This window comes from Bos taurus, chromosome 8 (assembly GCF_002263795.3).
Source record: "Bos taurus isolate L1 Dominette 01449 registration number 42190680 breed Hereford chromosome 8, ARS-UCD2.0, whole genome shotgun sequence".
Lineage (NCBI taxonomy): Eukaryota > Metazoa > Chordata > Mammalia > Artiodactyla > Bovidae > Bos > Bos taurus.
Genome location: NC_037335.1, coordinates 75,444,099 through 75,460,756, shown reverse-complemented (window position 1 = coordinate 75,460,756; position 16,658 = coordinate 75,444,099). Strand labels below are relative to the sequence as shown.

At 42.2% G+C, this 16,658-nt stretch overlaps 1 protein-coding gene across 5 annotated transcripts in view; it reads left to right on the top strand.

The window, feature by feature from the left end:
* The first annotated feature begins 6,033 nt into the window (after positions 1-6,033).
* The window catches only part of UBAP2 (ubiquitin associated protein 2), a 119,256-nt gene continuing 108,631 nt past the window's right edge, over positions 6,034-16,658 (top strand). For 2 of the 5 annotated variants that reach the window (XM_024995518.2, XM_015472609.3), the window contains exon 1: positions 6,649-6,733. The gene's annotated coding sequence lies outside the window, so the exon portion shown is untranslated. Of the gene's footprint in view, positions 6,393-6,648; positions 6,734-16,658 lie in introns of those variants that run through there. The other 3 variants (XM_059888979.1, XM_024995517.2, NM_001191276.2) reach the window with 3 other exon arrangements.

Here is a 16,658-nt window from a genome sequence, read left to right as displayed (position 1 = left end):
ATTTTTTCTCTCATTCCTTCCATGTATATTAATTGGAATTCTTCTGTATGGAAGAGTTTTCTCTTCTCCCTATCTACTCTTCCATTTATTTATATCAGCATTTACTCCTGGATATTTATTTTATTCCTTGAGGTATAATCAAATACCATCATTATTTATTTTGCTGCTCAAATTGTTCCATTTTTGGTCACTGAATGCACTTTCTACTTTTAAAAAACAGAAATAGAATAGAATATCAGAGTTTAATGTGCTGTGATTTTGTAAAATGTTAACATTAAGGGATACTAGATAAAGGGGATCAGAGGTGATGGCACCCCACTCCAGTACTCTTGCCTGGAAAATCCCATGGACGGAGGAGCCTGGTAGGCTGCAATCCATGGGGTCGCTGAGGGTCGGACACGACTGAGAGACTTCACTTTCACTTTTCACTTTCATGCATTGGAGAAGGAAATGGCAACCCACTCCAGTGTTCTTGCCTGGAGAGTCCCAGGGACGGGGGAGCCTGGTGGGCTGCCGCCTATGGGGTTGCACAGAGTCAGACACGACTGAAGTGACTTAGCAGCAGCAGCAGCAGCAGATAAAGGGGATGAAACTCAGAGTACATAAGGATAGGTACTGTTTTATAAAACTTATTTCAGTTTTATGAGTATGTATTTCTTCTGATGATTCAGTGGTAAAGAATCTGCCTGCATTGCAGGAGGTGAAGGACACTCGGGTTCAATACCTGGGTCAGGAAGATCCCCTGGAGAAGGAAATGGCAACCCACTCCAGTATCCCTGCCTAAGAAATCTCATGGACAGAGGAGCCTGGCAGGCTACAGTCCGTGGGTTCACAAGAGTCAGACCTGACTGAGCAGCACGCACATTTCTTCTAATGGGTTGCAGTCAAAAAGTATTGAACCCTGCCCTCTTCCCAGTTCCTTCTTTGCAGTCCAAGGAACTCTCGAGAGTCTTCTCCAACACCACAGTTCAAAAGCATAAATTCTTTGGCGCTCAGCTTTCTTTAGTCCAACTCTCACATCCATACACGACTACTGGAAAAACCATAGCTTTGACTAGACGGAACTTTGTTGGCTAAGTAATGTTGCTGCTTTTGAATATGCTGTCTAGGGAGGTCATAACTTTCCTTTCAAGGAGTAAGTGTCTTTTAATTTCATGGCTGCAATCACCATCTGCAGTGATTTTGGAGTCCCTCAAAATAAAGTCAGCCACTGTTTCCACTGTTTCTCCATCTATTTGCCATCAAGTATGGCATTTGACCAGATGCCATGATCTTCATTTTCTGAATGTTGAGCTTTAAGCCAATTTTTTCATTCTCCTCTTTCACTTTCATCAAGAGGTTCTTTAGTTCTTCTTCACTTTCTGCCATAAAGGTGGTGTCATCTGCATATCTGAGGTTATTGATATTTCTCCCGGCAATCTTGATTCCAGCTTGTGCTTCATCCAGCCCGGCATTTTGCATGATGTACTCTGAATATAAGTTAAATAAGCAGCCGTAGACAGTACATAAATGGTTAAGCATGGTTGAGCTTCATTAGAACTTAATGAACACTGAAATTTGAATTTAAGTTCTGTGTGTTGTGAAATATTTCTAATCCATTAAAAAATGTAAAAACAATTCTTAGCTAGTAAATTATAGAAAACAGGAGGTGGGCTGGACTTGGCACACAAGCTGTAGTTTGCTGACCCTTGTTCTGAAATCCAGGCCTTCTTGGATTCCTCTAGAACTCATGCCTTTACCACTGACTAGAGCTATATAGGTACTGGTGTAACCAAAGTTCTTCCTGATATTAATAGTGCCTTACAATTTTTATGGTCCAATTATTTTGGGGACTTTCATAGGCAGTATCTGATATGAACCTGACAATGCCTTATAAAGTTAGCAGAATTTAGCTCCTTTATATAGATGAAAGAATAAGTTTAGAAAGGACAAGTTATCAATTAGTAGAGTTAGGAAGCAACTGGACTGTTAGAGAAATGAGACACAACAGTGTTACCAAGGAGTTGTTTTTTTCCCTAAATAAATCATTTTATTTATTTACGGCTTTGCTGGGTCTTCATTGCTGTATATCAGCTTTTCTCTAGTTGCAGTGAGTGGAGGCTACTCTCTAGTTGTGGTGTGTGGGCTTCTCATTGCAGTGGCTTCTCTTGTGGAGCACAGTCTCTAGACCTTGTGGGCTTCAGTAGCTGCTGTTCCCAGGCTCTAGAGCAAGGCTCAGTAGTTGGCACTTGGGCTTAGTTACTTCATGATGTGGGATATTCCTGGACCAGAGATCGAACCCATATCTCCTGCATTGGCAGGTGGAAACTTTACCACTGAGCCTCCAAGGAAGCCCCACCAAGGAGTCTTTTTGGCTATTCCACACAGGTCTCACACAGACTCATTCACACATTAACTGTTTGTTTACTATTTTCAAAGGTCAGCGTGCCCACAGCTGGCTCTGGGCATAAACATACTTCAGAAACTGATGGTATATTCCAAATTGTCATTGTCACTGTACTAATTTTCAGCCAAACAAAACAACATATGGTCTTCCAGTTAATAACACATTCACACCTCTGGAAGAAAAATCATGAGAAGCCAAATTTTAATTCTAGCTTGTTGGTGAGTTGGGAATTTCAGGGTATCTTTATGAATAGTAAGGCATGGAGCACTCATCTCTATCTGACAAATGCAGATCTGCCAAAGGGACCAGAATGTCCTACATATGGGTCTGGTCACCGTCTTCCCTGCATGATGTATATTTTTGCTTAAGATTCTTTTTAAGATTCTATACAGACCATTCTGAGTTATCACATTCTTCATCCAGGGTATAATACATTTGATTATGATCATTTATTTTACTGTAAGTGAATAATTAGATTTGAAGTGTGATTAGCTTTATCTATGTGAAAATCCTTTATGAGCCTATACTTTACCATAAATGAGTAGATTAGACTTGAAAAGTGATTCATTTTTGTCTAGATTATTAAAATCCTTTGAAATTTATACACATTGATTCGACCTTCCTAAATGTGAGCTACCAGTTACTGATTTTATTCTGAGATGGGCCTTATTTCAGAATGACTAATTTCACTCACCTACCTTAGCTACACACTTAAAAACCCAGGCTTCTGAGAATTTCTCCAGTGTATTTTCTATCACATTAAAATGCTCTCACTTCAGTCCAGCCAAGAGCACTTAAACAAAAGCTAGTGAAAGGGATGGTGGTGTGAAATTAGTTTCAATTTCTCAGTCAGGCTGGGTAGAAAAAGGTGGTGGTGATATCCCTCAGGAGAGATTATTTTCAGAGGATAGTTCTATTGCATTCAGGTGGTAGGAACTATACTCAGAGGGGATTTAGGACTTTGATGCCCTTAGTTTTCGGAGAAGGCCATGGCACCCCACTCCAGTACTCTTGCCTGGAAAATCCCATGGACGGAGGAGCCTGGTAGGCTGCGGTCCATAGGGTTGCTAGGAGTCGGACACGACTGAGCGACTTCACTTTCACTTTTCACTTTCATGCATTGGAGAAGGAAATGGCAACCCACTCCAGTGTTCTTGCCTGGAGAATCCCAGGGACGGGGAAGCCTGCTGCGCTGCCATCTCTGGGGTCGCACAGAGTCGGACATGACTGAAGTGACTTAGCAGCAGCAGCAGCAGCAGCCTTTAGTTTTCCCCCTTATTTTAAGTCTTAGGTAGGACTTCTTCCTTGATAATTTAGTGAAAGCACCCAGTGCAGTATGCCTGGAATAGAAAAACAGACATTTAAAATAAAGTAACAAGAGATAATTGAGGCCTGGAGAGGTAACATAGCTTGTACAAGCTAACACATGGTCTCTGGTTTTTCTTTTCTTAAAAGTTAATCTTCAATTAAAACCAGTACTTTCTCCATGTAGAAATGAAAACATTACAGATTAGATTATAGTCTCTTTCAACTAGCACTCTCAATCACAAACCTCTTCCCACTTCTCAGAGACAGCTGTTATCAGGTTTGTCCACATCCTTTTGGAAGAGCTTTCTTGGGCTCTTTCCATTGTCTTTGCCTCTCAAGGGTGGTTTTCGTCTTTGACTCTCCCACACATTTCTATACAGCAGAAATACAAAAAAGAGGAAGACTGAATTGCCCAGACACAACCCTAGCTCAGTGTCAAAAGAGAGATAAGACACATCTACACATGAATGGTCATGATAATAAGTTCTGTTTGTTAAAGGGACAGGCTGAGTATTCTTTGATCAATTCAAATGAATAACAAAGGCTTCCCTGGAACTGAGTGGGACAAGGTTTCAAGTGTTTTTCAAGTAATTTAATCTACAGCTAAGAAAGGCAATGTCAAAGAATGCTCAAATTACCATACAATTGCAGTCATCTCACACGCTAGCAAAGTAATGTTCAAAATTCTCCAAGCCAGGCTTCAACAGTACATGAACCGTGAACTTCCAGATGTTCAAGCTGGATTTAGAAAAGGCAGAGGAATCAGAGATCAAATTGCCAACATCCGCTGGATCATCGAAAAAGCAAGAGTTCCAGAAAAACATCTGCTTTACTGTCTATGCCAAAGTCTTTGACTGTGTGGACCACAACAAACTGCGGAAAATTTTTCAAGAGATCGGAATACCAGACCACCTTACCTGCCTCCTGAGAAATCTGTATGCATATCAAGAAGCAACAGTTAGAACTGGACATGGAACAACAGACTGGTTCCAAATCGTGAAAGGAGTATGTCAAAGCTGTATATTGTCACCCTGCTTATTTAATTTATATGCAGAATATATCATGAGAAATGCTGGACTGGATGAAGCATAAACTGGAATCAAGATTGCCAGGAGAAATACCAATAACCTCAGATATACAGATGACACAGCCCTTATGGCAGAAAGTGAAGAACTAAAGAGCATCTTGATGAAAGAGGGGAGTGAAAAAGTTGGCTTAAAACTCAACATTCAAAAAACTAAGATCATGGTCCCATCACTTCATGGCAAATAGATGGGGAAACAATGGAAACAGCGACAGATTTTATTTTGGGGGGGGGGGCCTCCAGAATCACTGCAGGTGGTGACTGCAGCCATGAAATTAAAATATGCTTGCTCCTTGGAAGAAAAACTATAACCAACCTAGACAGCATATTAAAAAGCAGAGATATTACTTTGCCAACAAAGGTCCATCTAGTCAAAGCAATGGTTTTTCCAGTAGTCATGTATGGATGTGAGAGATGGACTAAAGAAAGCTGAGCGCCGAAGAATTGATGCTTTTGAATGGTGGTGTGTTGGAGAAGACTGGAGAGCCCCTTGGACTGCAAGGAGATCCGACCAGTCAATCCTAAAGAAAATCAGTCCCGAATATTCACTGGAAGGACTGATGCTGAAGCTGAAACTCCAGTACTTTGGCCACATGATTCGAAGAAATGACTCACTGGAAAAGACCCTGATGCTGGTCAAGATTGAAGGCAGAAGGAGAAGGGAAGAACAGAGGATGAGATGGTTGGATGGCATCACTGACTCAATGGACATCAGTTTGAGTAAGCTCCGGAAGTTGGTGATGGACAGGGAAGCCTGGCGTGCTGCAGTCCATGGGGTCGCAAAGAGTCGGAGACGACTGAGCGACTGATCTGATCTGTCTTCTTTACGCGTAATTCGTGGAGTTAAAACAGGTGAGGTCATTTTGAGAGGCAGGTTATCCACTGTTTGGAGATAGAAAACTTGGATTTGGGTCAGTGCAGCTGGGAAACGGAATTCTTTCTCTACGCTTAAAACCCGGACAATTCCTGCCTCAAAGGGTTGATTCTATGACTTAATAAATGAAGTTGTATGACGACCGACAACGAGTAGGCTTTTCAACAAATGCTAGTCTTTTCAGGCCTTAGAGGCTTGGGAATGCAGAATTCAAGCCCGCATTGAACAGGGCACAACCTGCGAGGTCCGTCCGCCCCGTGGAGGTGCTTCTGAATCCCGCCGTGCGCAGCGGCTACCTTTTCGAGCCGTTGGCGTTTTCCCGCGCAGGGGGCGGGGCGGAGCGCGAGCCCGGGAACGTGTTCGCCGAACCCGACGCCTCGCCAGAACTACATCTCCCAGGAGGAGGGTCGCTCAGCCACCTGGCAGGCGGCGCCCACTGTTATTAGTCTCAGGTGGTAGCCCTGTCAACTTTCCGCCTTGGCCTTCCCTCGTACCGAAGTCACAGGCGCACCATCTAACGAACTCAGGAGGGAAAGGATGTGGTGGTGGGTGCCTTTGCTGTACAGCAGTTTGGGAGTCGTAGTCCCCTCGCACAAGGTTTGGGAGGCTGGGTTTGTCTTGAGTGGTCGGACCACATCACGTGATGACGGAAAGGCGGCCGTAGGCAGGGGAGCGACCTGTGGTGCCTTGTGAGGTCATCACACGGTGACGACGAGCTGTTCTTGGGCATCCTGGACGCGGTGGGTAGTACGTCTCTGAGAACTCCCGAGTTCGAGAAACTCCATAAAATATCCCTCGTTGACTCCATCTGCGTGCCTTCCCTTGACCCGCAGCTGTTGGCCTCTCGGGGCGGGAGTTGGGTGGCTAAAGGAAACAACGCGCTCCGTAGGCGGGCTGATGAGCCGCGCGGCGAGCTACGTGTGTTGGCTCCTCCTTCGGCCGTGACGCGGGGTCACGTGACGGGCCGGGCCGCCTCTGCCGCCGCCGCCGCTTTGTAAGAGGCACATTGGCAGGTAACGAGCGGCGGCGGCGGCGGCGGCGGCGGCGGCGGCGGGTCCAGAGTCCAGCGAGAGCAGCAGCGGTAATTGGCACCTTCTCTCTCTCCTTCCCCGTTCCAGCTCCTTGACCGCTACAGCTTGCGCTCAGTAGACCAGGGTTCAGCTCTTCTTTCCTCCAGAGCCCTTCCTACTGCCCCAGCGTCCACCCTGAGGTTGGGCCGAGCTTCCTTCGCCGGTTTCGTGCGTCCTCAGTTTGCCCAGGCCTGGGTGCTGTCCTTCCTCTCCACCGCTGGTTGTCCTGCGCTCCTTTCTGCCAACCCCTTCCTCGTCAGCCCAGCCCCACCCAGCCCCAGGGGGCGCCTACCCCTCCCCCCTTCGGGTTTCTGTCCTGGAGGGTGTGGTTTTTCTCTCCCACCGTTGTCCCTTCCTGCCTGTCCGCTCGAGCTCCCGCGCCACGCTGTCAATGACCACCTTTCCGCGTTCACGCCTGTCGCTAGTCCTGGAACTGGACATCTCAGAGCCCAACTTCTGTACTCTCTAGGCTTTCCTGGCAGCCCGGAGGCGTAGTTCAGTTCTACTTCTCCTCCTCATTCTGGAAAGCTTTGGTGCCAGACTCTTGGGATTCAGTTTTCCTCTTCGGTCCTAGTTCCTGTGGGCTGGCTGTGTCACGGTTGTTCTTTAGTGTGTAGGTTTGAGAAGGGTTTTGTAAACTAAAACGCTCTCTTATTCCAAATCTTATTCTTTTTATTGGTGCATTGCCTCTCAGTTTTCTTTGCCGCTGAATCACTTTTCCCACTCGGCATTCCCACCTTTTCCCCTGGGTTTTCAATCTGATTAGTTGTCCAGGTATCTCAGGTACCATCACTGTTCTCACCACTCTGATCTCTTCCTTGTTGTCTCTAGGAGTTAGTTGATTCCATCATCATTCCTGTTATTTCCTGTTTGACCTAATCCTGCAGTTTACTTCCACCTCTGTTGGATATTGTTTCTGCGTGTATTCAAGGTGTCTCCGCCAGTATTTGGGCTTGCTGTGTTCTGCCCTTGTGTGCCGTAACAATTGAGAACTTTTAAAGGTCTTCACAGGGTACCTAAAGATCATCTTTTATTTGAAGGGCATATAATTCACTTTTTGAGTGAGCCCAATTACTGCGTATTTTCTCTTTGATTATGATAGTACTTTTAAAATCAAAAGTGTCAGTAATTAGTGTGTTCCTCACTTTTCCGTTATGAGTTGTACATTCATAATTTTTAGTTGTAGTTTGTCTAATAAAAGTGGAAGGAAAGTGAATGTAATCCTAAGGATTGGGTGACTCTTGGGGTGGGATCTGTCTGTCTCAGGAAAGGGAATAAATTCACTCGCTGGAGATGAAGGGTCTTCCCGTACCCCAGCATCTCTTATTTGCAGAGACCTTGGCTAGGACTGCCCTCTCATTGTTGCTTATCCAGGCAAAAGTGATTAGTTTCTCCTACACTACTTTTCTGCTTGCTTCCAGTGTGTTCCTCCTGAGTTTGTCTCCTTAAGGATAGTTCACATGTGTGGTGAGATTTTTTTCCTCCACTCCTGTCCTCCTTGTTTCCCACAGCTCTGATTTCCTCTGTCTGCTTCATTGTTTCTGACCTTCAGTAATTAAGAAAATGATTGAAAGAACGGAGGTTTTTGTTATGATTGAAATATGACTGGAAGTGGTGGCATGGGAATGAGGCCATGGGAAAGGTTTGTGGTAATTGCCCCTCCTGCCTGTTTCCTGCTGCTCTGGTTTCCTCTGGCCTCTCTCTTTATATGTGGGCTGGACCAGCTCTCAGAGAGCTGCCTTTAGAACTGGGCTAGAACAGCGGTAACATCTCTGCTTCCCTTTCCTGGTAACTGGTCAGCCTGTGCACTGCTCATCAGTGTGTCTCTTGGTATTGTTTGGTGAGAAATGGTAGGAGAACCAGGAGGAGGATGGGTTTATTTCAGGATTTGTGTTTTGACAGAAACTGGTTGCTAACTCTGTTCCCATGAGTATAAACTGCATATAGAGAGTATAAACCAGTCTTGAAGGTTTGAACTGGTCTGAAGTTTAGCCTGTACTTTTGAAGTGTTGATTCCCCAGTCCTCTTTAAAAATGAAAACTTACTGTTAAGATTTTGTTGTTGTCATAAGAAACTTTTTGTGAGGTGTGTGTGTAAGTGCATTATAAAGGATTAATGCCTGCTCAGAAGAAGTGGTCTGCATGAATTCACAGGTTGTGACGTTCCTTTGGTTTTATTTTTAAAAAATTATTTTATTTATTTGGTTTTGATGGGTCTTTATTGCTGCGTGAGAGCTTTCTCTTGTTGGGGTGAGCGGTGGCTTCTCTTGTTGTGGAGCACAGGCTCTAGGGTGCACAGGCTTTGATAGTACTGGCACACAGGCTTAGTTGCCCTGTGGCATGCAGGATCAAACCTGATCCAGGGATCACACTTGTGTCCCCTGCATTGACAGTCAGATTCTTAACCACTGACCAATAGGGAAAAAAGTCCTCCTTTGATTTTAACAAACCTATCTTTTATTTCTTCTTGTGAGGCAGCTATAAGTCAGCAATGATCAGTTAGCTCTTAGTTGTTAACTTGAGTATATGCAGTGTCCTTTAAAAGCTAAGTAGTATGGCACTAGTGCTGTTTGACTAGTGAGAAGGTGGATCTCTGATAGAGCTTAGAAACCATTGTTTTCTCTTTTTTCTTTTCCCCAAAAGGAGAGAGGGAATATAACTTGAAGTAAGGTAAAGAGAGGGAATATCACCTTATAAACCTGTGGTAGGTTTTGAAATATTTTTGACCAATTATTGAGAGTCCCTTGGGCTGCAGGAAGATCCAGCCCATCCATTTTAAAGGAAATCAGTCCTGAATATTTATTGGAAGGACCGATGCTGAAGTCAAGCTCCAATACTCTGGCCATCTGATGCAAAGGACTGACTCATTGGCAAAGACCCTGATGCTGGGAAAGATTGAAGGAGGGAAGAGAAGGGGACGACAGAAGATGAGATGGTTGGATGGCATCACCGAGTCAACGGACATGAGTTTGAGCAAGCTCTGGGAGCTGGTGATGGACAGGGAAGCCTGGCGTGCTGCAGTCCGTGGGGTCTCAAAGAGTCAGACACGACTGAGTGACTAAACTGAACTGATCAAGTGGACTCCTTTTTTTAAGTCCAAGAATCAAATTAGTTGGTTTTGTTTTGACAATTATAACGTCAACTATGTATGCTGAAATTTCCTACTTTTAAAAATTTTATTTTTTTGGCCACGTTGAGTGGTGCGTGGGATCTTAAGTTTCTCCACCAGGGATTGAACCCATGCCCCCTACAGTGGAAGTGCAGAGTCTTAATCATTGGACTGTCAGGGAAGTCCCTCTCCTACTCTGTATATTTTCCTGACAGTGTTTTTCTCAAAGATGCTTGTTCTGTACTTTTTAAAGTTATTTTAGTTTTGAAATTTCTTGGCCTAGGTTTTGAAGAACAGGCTTGTGAAATTCTGGCTGACATAGCATGTGTATTATAGTGTGTTTCAGTTTTCAGAAAACTCATTTTCATACTGGAGTTTTGAGCTCAATTAAATTGAAACCCAGTTCACTGTTTGGAATTAATTTATGAAATGAGGCTTGGACCAAGGGGTAGGTGTTTCATTTAAGACTAGGCAATGCTCTACTTTTAAAGGGTGTTAGCAATGCGTTGATTGTTTTTTTTTTTCATTTGGAACTCTAAAAATAATAGAACATATGTTTGATTAGATTGAACTTTGATTATTTTCAAGGATTTATAGAGGAGAGAATTTTATTTGGATTTAGACTTGTTGCTATACCTTCATTTCTTTTGTTATTAACTTTTTACGTAAGTTGTCACATAGGAGCTTACTCATTTTAAGTTATGATATACATACATAATCCACTAATACTTTATTTGTATTTCCACGTCATGATATCTGGGGTGTTAGTTCCCTGACCAGGGACCAAACCCATGCCTTCTGCAGTGGAATTGTGGAGTCCTAACCACTGGACTGCCAGGGAGTTCCCCCAATACTTTAATGCTTTGTTCTTTACTCAAAAATTTTTACACGTCGCAAAAGAAAGAAGGAAAAGAAAGAAAGAGAAGTTGTCCAGTTGTATCCGACTCTTTGCAAACCCATGGACTGTAGCTGACCAGGCCCCTCCGGTCATGGGATTTTCCAGACAAGAGTACTGGAGTGGGTTGCCATGTCTCAATCTTCTCATCAAATCAGCTCTAGGTATACCTGTGGAGACTTTGAGAAGCTCAGTGTTCCTTCTTGCTATTAATGTCTTTCTCCCTCTTTGTCTTCTTGAATTCTTTCCATTCCTGTCCTCCTGTTTTCCTCTTCTTTCTCTTTCCCTTGTTTTCTCTCTCTTTTTTGCCTTCTGTTCCTTCAGCCACATACAAAAACACTCAACACGCAAGTCTCAGCTGAGGAGGTTGTATTCCTTCTGACTCTGCCACCATAACATTGCTGCTTCCTAAGCAAGCAGATGAAAACTTGAAATGTCTTTGCAGTCTCACCGGCTTGGAGAAGGTGTATAGTGCTGTCTGTATTGTACATGTCTACTCAGCTGGAATGTGTGTGGTTTGGAAGGTGGGATTTTTCATTTGATAATAATGTTTGTTGTCAGATCATAAACAAGAGAATGCTGCTGCTGCTGCTACGTCGATTTAGTCGTGTCCAACTCTGTGCGACCCCATAGACGGCAGCCCACGAGGCTTCCCGTCCCTGGGATTCTCCAGGCAAGAACACTGGAGTGGGTTGCCATTTCCTTCTCCAATGCATGAAAGTGAAAAGTGAAAGTGAAGTCGCTCAGTCTTGTCCGAATCTTAGTGACCTCATGGACTGCAGCCTACCAGGCTTCTCCGTCCATGGGATTTTCCAGGCAAGAGTACTGGAGTGGGGTGCCATTGCCTTCTCCGAAACAAGAGAATAAGTGGGCTTAAAAAATACAAATTTAACTGAAATAAGGTCTAGGGAAAAAGTAACTGTCTTTAGGATTTATCGACAAGCCTAACTTGTTTCCTAGACCAAACCAGTTCTTCCCCTCTCTTTTTTCAAGTTAATTTACAAATTTCCATTTTAAGATTGGTTTTTGGGTCAGGTTGGCTGGGACTGTTTTACATAAGAAAATGCATTTTAGAAAATTTGGGGAAAAAAAGTGACTTACCATTGTTTAACATTTTAGTATAAATCTTTTTTTTTTTTCCCTAAAGTGTACACTTTGAAAAGAATGAGATCATACCTTGCATACTTTTTTTTAAATTGAAGAATATAAGCTACATGCCAAAGGAGGTATATGAAGTAGAAAAAAACGTGGAGTTTTCAAAGCCAAAAATAAAATGACCAAGAAATGGAACATTAATGCCACCTTAAACTCCCTTGTGTATTCCTTCTCCTAAGTTACTTTTTCCTTGGGGGGGCGGGGGGAGGTTACCATTACCCGATTATTTTGGTCTTACTATTTTTAAGAATAAATTTTACTCGCTATGTATCCATAAATAATATATAGTTTAGTATTGCCCGTTTTCAGTCTTGATCTAAATGGGATTGTGTGATTCTCTGGATACTTCACATGTTTTAGATTCATCCATATTGATTCTTCTCCATCATTTTCAGTAGTATGTTACTCCATTGTAAGGATTATTGTGGTGAATGTTTGTCTCATTTCCAGTTTTTTTTTTTTTTTTTCCTGATTACAAATTATACTTATTCTCCATGTCTCCATTTGCACCCCACCTCAAAATGAGTAAACTAGTTTGCTGAGATTGTATGACTGAGAGTGGAATTTTGGGGTTGTGTGTAGGGTATGTGTAATTTTAACAGGTAATCCCAGATTATTAGCGTCGTTTTGGTCGCTAAGTCTGACCCTTTGCGACCCCATGGACTGTGGCCCCCCAGGCTCCTCTGTCCTTGGGATTTCCTAGGCAGGAATACAGGAGTGAGTTGCCATTTCGTTATCCAGGGGTCTCTCTAACCCGGGGATCGAATCTCCTGCATTGCAGGTGGATTTTTTTTTTTAAGGGGAAATTAAGAAAAAAGTTTTTATTTATTCATTTTTGACTGTGCTTGGTCTTTGTTGCTGTGCATGAGCTTTCCTTAGTTGTGGTGCATGGGCTTTTCATTGCAATGGCTTCTCTTGTGGAGCATAGGCTCTAGGGCTTTTGGGTTTTAGTAGTTGTGGCACTTGGGCTAAGTAGTTGCAGTTACTGGGCTCTGGAACACAGGCTCCAGTAGTTGTGGCACATGGGCCTAGTTGCTCCACGGCATGAGGGATCTTCCTGGATCACGGATCAGACCTGTGTCTCCTGCATCTCTTTACCACTGAGCCACCTGGGAAGCCCAGTGTTATATAGTCATTCTTAACTAGGCTCATTTGAACCACTGTGTGCTGGGCTTAGTCATTCAGTCCAGCTCTTTGCGACTCCATGGACTGTAGCCACCAGAGTGGGACTGTAGCCCACCTATCCTCTGTCCATGGGATTCTCCAGACAGGAATACTGGAGTGGGTTGCCATACCCTCTTCCAGGGGATCTTCCCAACCCAGGGATCGAACCCAGGTCTCCTGCTGCATTCCAGGTGGATTCTTTACCATCTGAGCCACCATTTGAACCACAGAATTTAGAAAGTGACTATTTTCTCAGTTCTCTTGAGGATGTTACATAGCTAGTCTCATTCTAGATACCTATAGGAAAATATAATTCGTGCATACAACGGGTATGTTTGACATTGGAGCTTAATTCTTAAAGACTGAATTGGTGAGAGTGCCACATTCTTGCTAACATTTGGTATTGCTTTAATTTTTTGTTTTAGCCAATTCTAGTGGGATGTTTTAGATAGATCTTTTATGAACAACACACAGCTGGATTTTGCTTCCTTATTGCAACCTGCCAACTTCTCTTTTAAAAACTGGAGCATGGAGACCATTCATGTTTTTGGTAATTATGGATGTTTCAGGTACATTTCTGCCATATTGTCCTGTACTTGTCTTTATTGTTTTTCTGTCCTTTTTGCAGTTTTAATTCTTTTTTGTTGTTGGGCTTCCTCCAATTTAAAGACATTTTTCAAATTTGTAAAAGCTGAAGGAGTATACTGTATACCTTTGAACAAGAGTTATTACTTAATATTCACATTGAGTTTTTTCTGTATATACTCCATGTGTTATCTTTTGAGTCTAAGTGATTTGAAAGTAAAATGCAAATATCTTGACATTTATGCCTAAATGTTTCCTTAGCAAGTGTTTCTTCACAATAAAAACTTCTCATAAATAGCCACAATAACAGCTTTACACCTAGGAAAGGGAATGCTTATTTAAAATATAATGTATAATGTCAATAAAATTTGACATCCACATTCAGATTTTCCCAACTGTTCACAAAATAACCTCCCTATTCAATCAGGGTTTCTGTTTCTTTTTACCCTATTTAGTTATTGTCACTGAAGTACATTACTGAATAATAATCCATTTCTTCAGTGATTATTTTCTCAATTATTTATCAGATGTAACTGCCAGTCAGAAAATCATCTGATAAGCAAGAGTTAACTATTGCTGTTACTTGTTTAGTAGCTAAGTCCTGTCTCTTTGTGACCCTGTGGACTGCAGCACGCCAGGATTCTCTGTCCTTCACTGTGTTCCTGGTTTGCTCAAACTCGTGTCCATTGAGTCAGTGATAACTTAATCCAACCATCTTATCCTCTGGTGTCCCCTTCTCCTTTTGTTGTCAGTTTTTCCCAGCATGAGGGTCTTTTCTAGTGAGTCAGCTCTTTGCCTCAGGTGGGTAAAGTATTGGAGCTACAGCATCAGTCCTTTCAGTGAATATTCATTCACGGTTGATTTCCTTTAGGACTGACTGGTTTGATGTTGCAGCCCAAGGGACTCTCAAGAGTCTTCTCCAGCACCACAGTTCGAAAGCATCGATTCTTCAGTGCTCAGCCTTCTTTATGGTTTAACTTTCATGTCCGTACATGACTACAGGAAAAACCATATCTTTGACACTGTTACTTAGTTAATTCTTGTAAATGTTAAGTAAATTTCATTTTATTGTAGGATAAGTGTAACTTTTTTGACTCTTAGAAGGCTCAAAGTGTATCCTGTTAGTCCTTTGCCCACCCCAAGTTTTGAAACACTGATTAAAGTTCCCTTTTTAATGTGTGAGAATGAAGCCAAAATATTATATTTATAAAAACTTTTAGATAGTATATTCTCATGACAATTCTCTGGAATGCTCAGAATGTAGGTTAATCCAGATTAGGTCTGAATAACAGTTTTTTGATGTTACTGGTATATGCTACTGTACAGCTGTTCAGTTGAACAAACGTTTACTGCTACTTGTTGGCAGTTGTTAGGTGCTAGGGATATAGGTGAATAATGCACTGTCCCTGTTCTTTTGGTGCTTAATTCCAGTGGGAAGACAGTGCAGTTAGGTATCAGGATGCTGTTGAGAGTGACAGAGGAACACACTGTCAGCTGATTCCAGGTATTGGCCAAGGCTTCCTTGAAGTATTAGGAGTTTGAGCCTTACTTATCCTGGGTTCTTCCCAAATTCCTGAAGTTAAAATTGTTTCTTTTGTTAAAACATTTTGAATTTCATCATAATGAAGTTTTATTGGAATTTGGTGTTATTTGGGTTACCATCTTATTGTATCTTTTGTTTGGCTTTGACTTGGTAGTTTATTTGTAGCCAGCAGCAGCAGTAAAAAAGAAAGTTATTCTTAATGTAAGTTAGTAGCTTTCAACATTTTTTTGGGTAAGTGTTTTATTGGAACTTACTGGATGTTTCAACATTTCTCCTCCAGTCAAGATCTCATTTTATTTTGATGAGAAATTTCCTGTAATATCAGTTACTTGGTGAATGCTTCTTTGAATTGTTGAAGATCAGATGACCTCTTAAAAAAATTCTTAGTTTAGGTACTTCACCTTATTTAGTATCCTTTTAATTCCTTGTGATTGGGAGTACTAAGTTAATGGTGGAAAAAATACCCCTGTACAGAACATTCCAGGTAGTGGTGACAGGAATAAAATTCTTGTTAGCTAGAGGAGGCCATTTACTATTTTAATCAAAGAACTTTCAACTTTCATTTTTTTAAAGGCAGTTTGAGCTGTTTAATTGTTCTAGTGCTTATCTCACTTTACCAAAAGATCCCAGCTGTAATGGGATGTAGCTGGCATACCCTGAACCAATTTATATACTTTGGTCTAGACATCTGTGGGACAAAGAAATGACCAGGGTCACAAAGGATTTTGTTGCAGTGACTTCAGGCCTGTAGTGATAGTTGTACAGCTTCATAAATACTAAAAATCACTGAATTGTACACTTAAGAGTGGACTATACAATACTCATTATACCTCAGTAAAGTTATGTAAATTGTTTGAATAAATCGACAATATTTTGAAACACTTAACAAAGAAAGTGGTCAGTGTCCTTTAATCCTATAGTTGCTACCAGTTATGATCTAGTTTAACCATTTGAGTGAGGTACATTATCTTGTGTGGTGCTCCTTACAGACTTGCGAAAGAGTAAAATGCTCAAGGTTACTTAATCTAGTAATTTGTGCGACTTCCAAGCCTGTACTCCTAATCATAATACTATACTACTTTATCTGTCTGAAATACTTCTGTCAGGAGTACAGCCAAGTGCTAGCTGATAAGTCAAACAATGTCCACATTTGTGGTACGTAAGGCTGGGATTTTGTAATGGACGGGGAATGAGGAATGGATATATGCAGGTGGGGCCCTTGAACTCCTGTCTCTAGTTCCTCTAGACCCATTTCACTTTATCTGCTTTATGTGTTAGGATTTAGTCACTGGTTTGGTTGGACTTGGTTTCTGTGGTTTAAAAGCAAAGCAACACACTTGCTTTTGCTTGGGTTTTCCATTCTGATTTTAGTAGCTGTTCTCATCAGCATGGTGAGCTGGTCTGTAAGCTGGTCTGGTCTCTGCCAGTTTAGGTGCGTCCTTTGAGGAAGGTGAGGCACACAGCACTGAGAAGCGGCCATTGATAG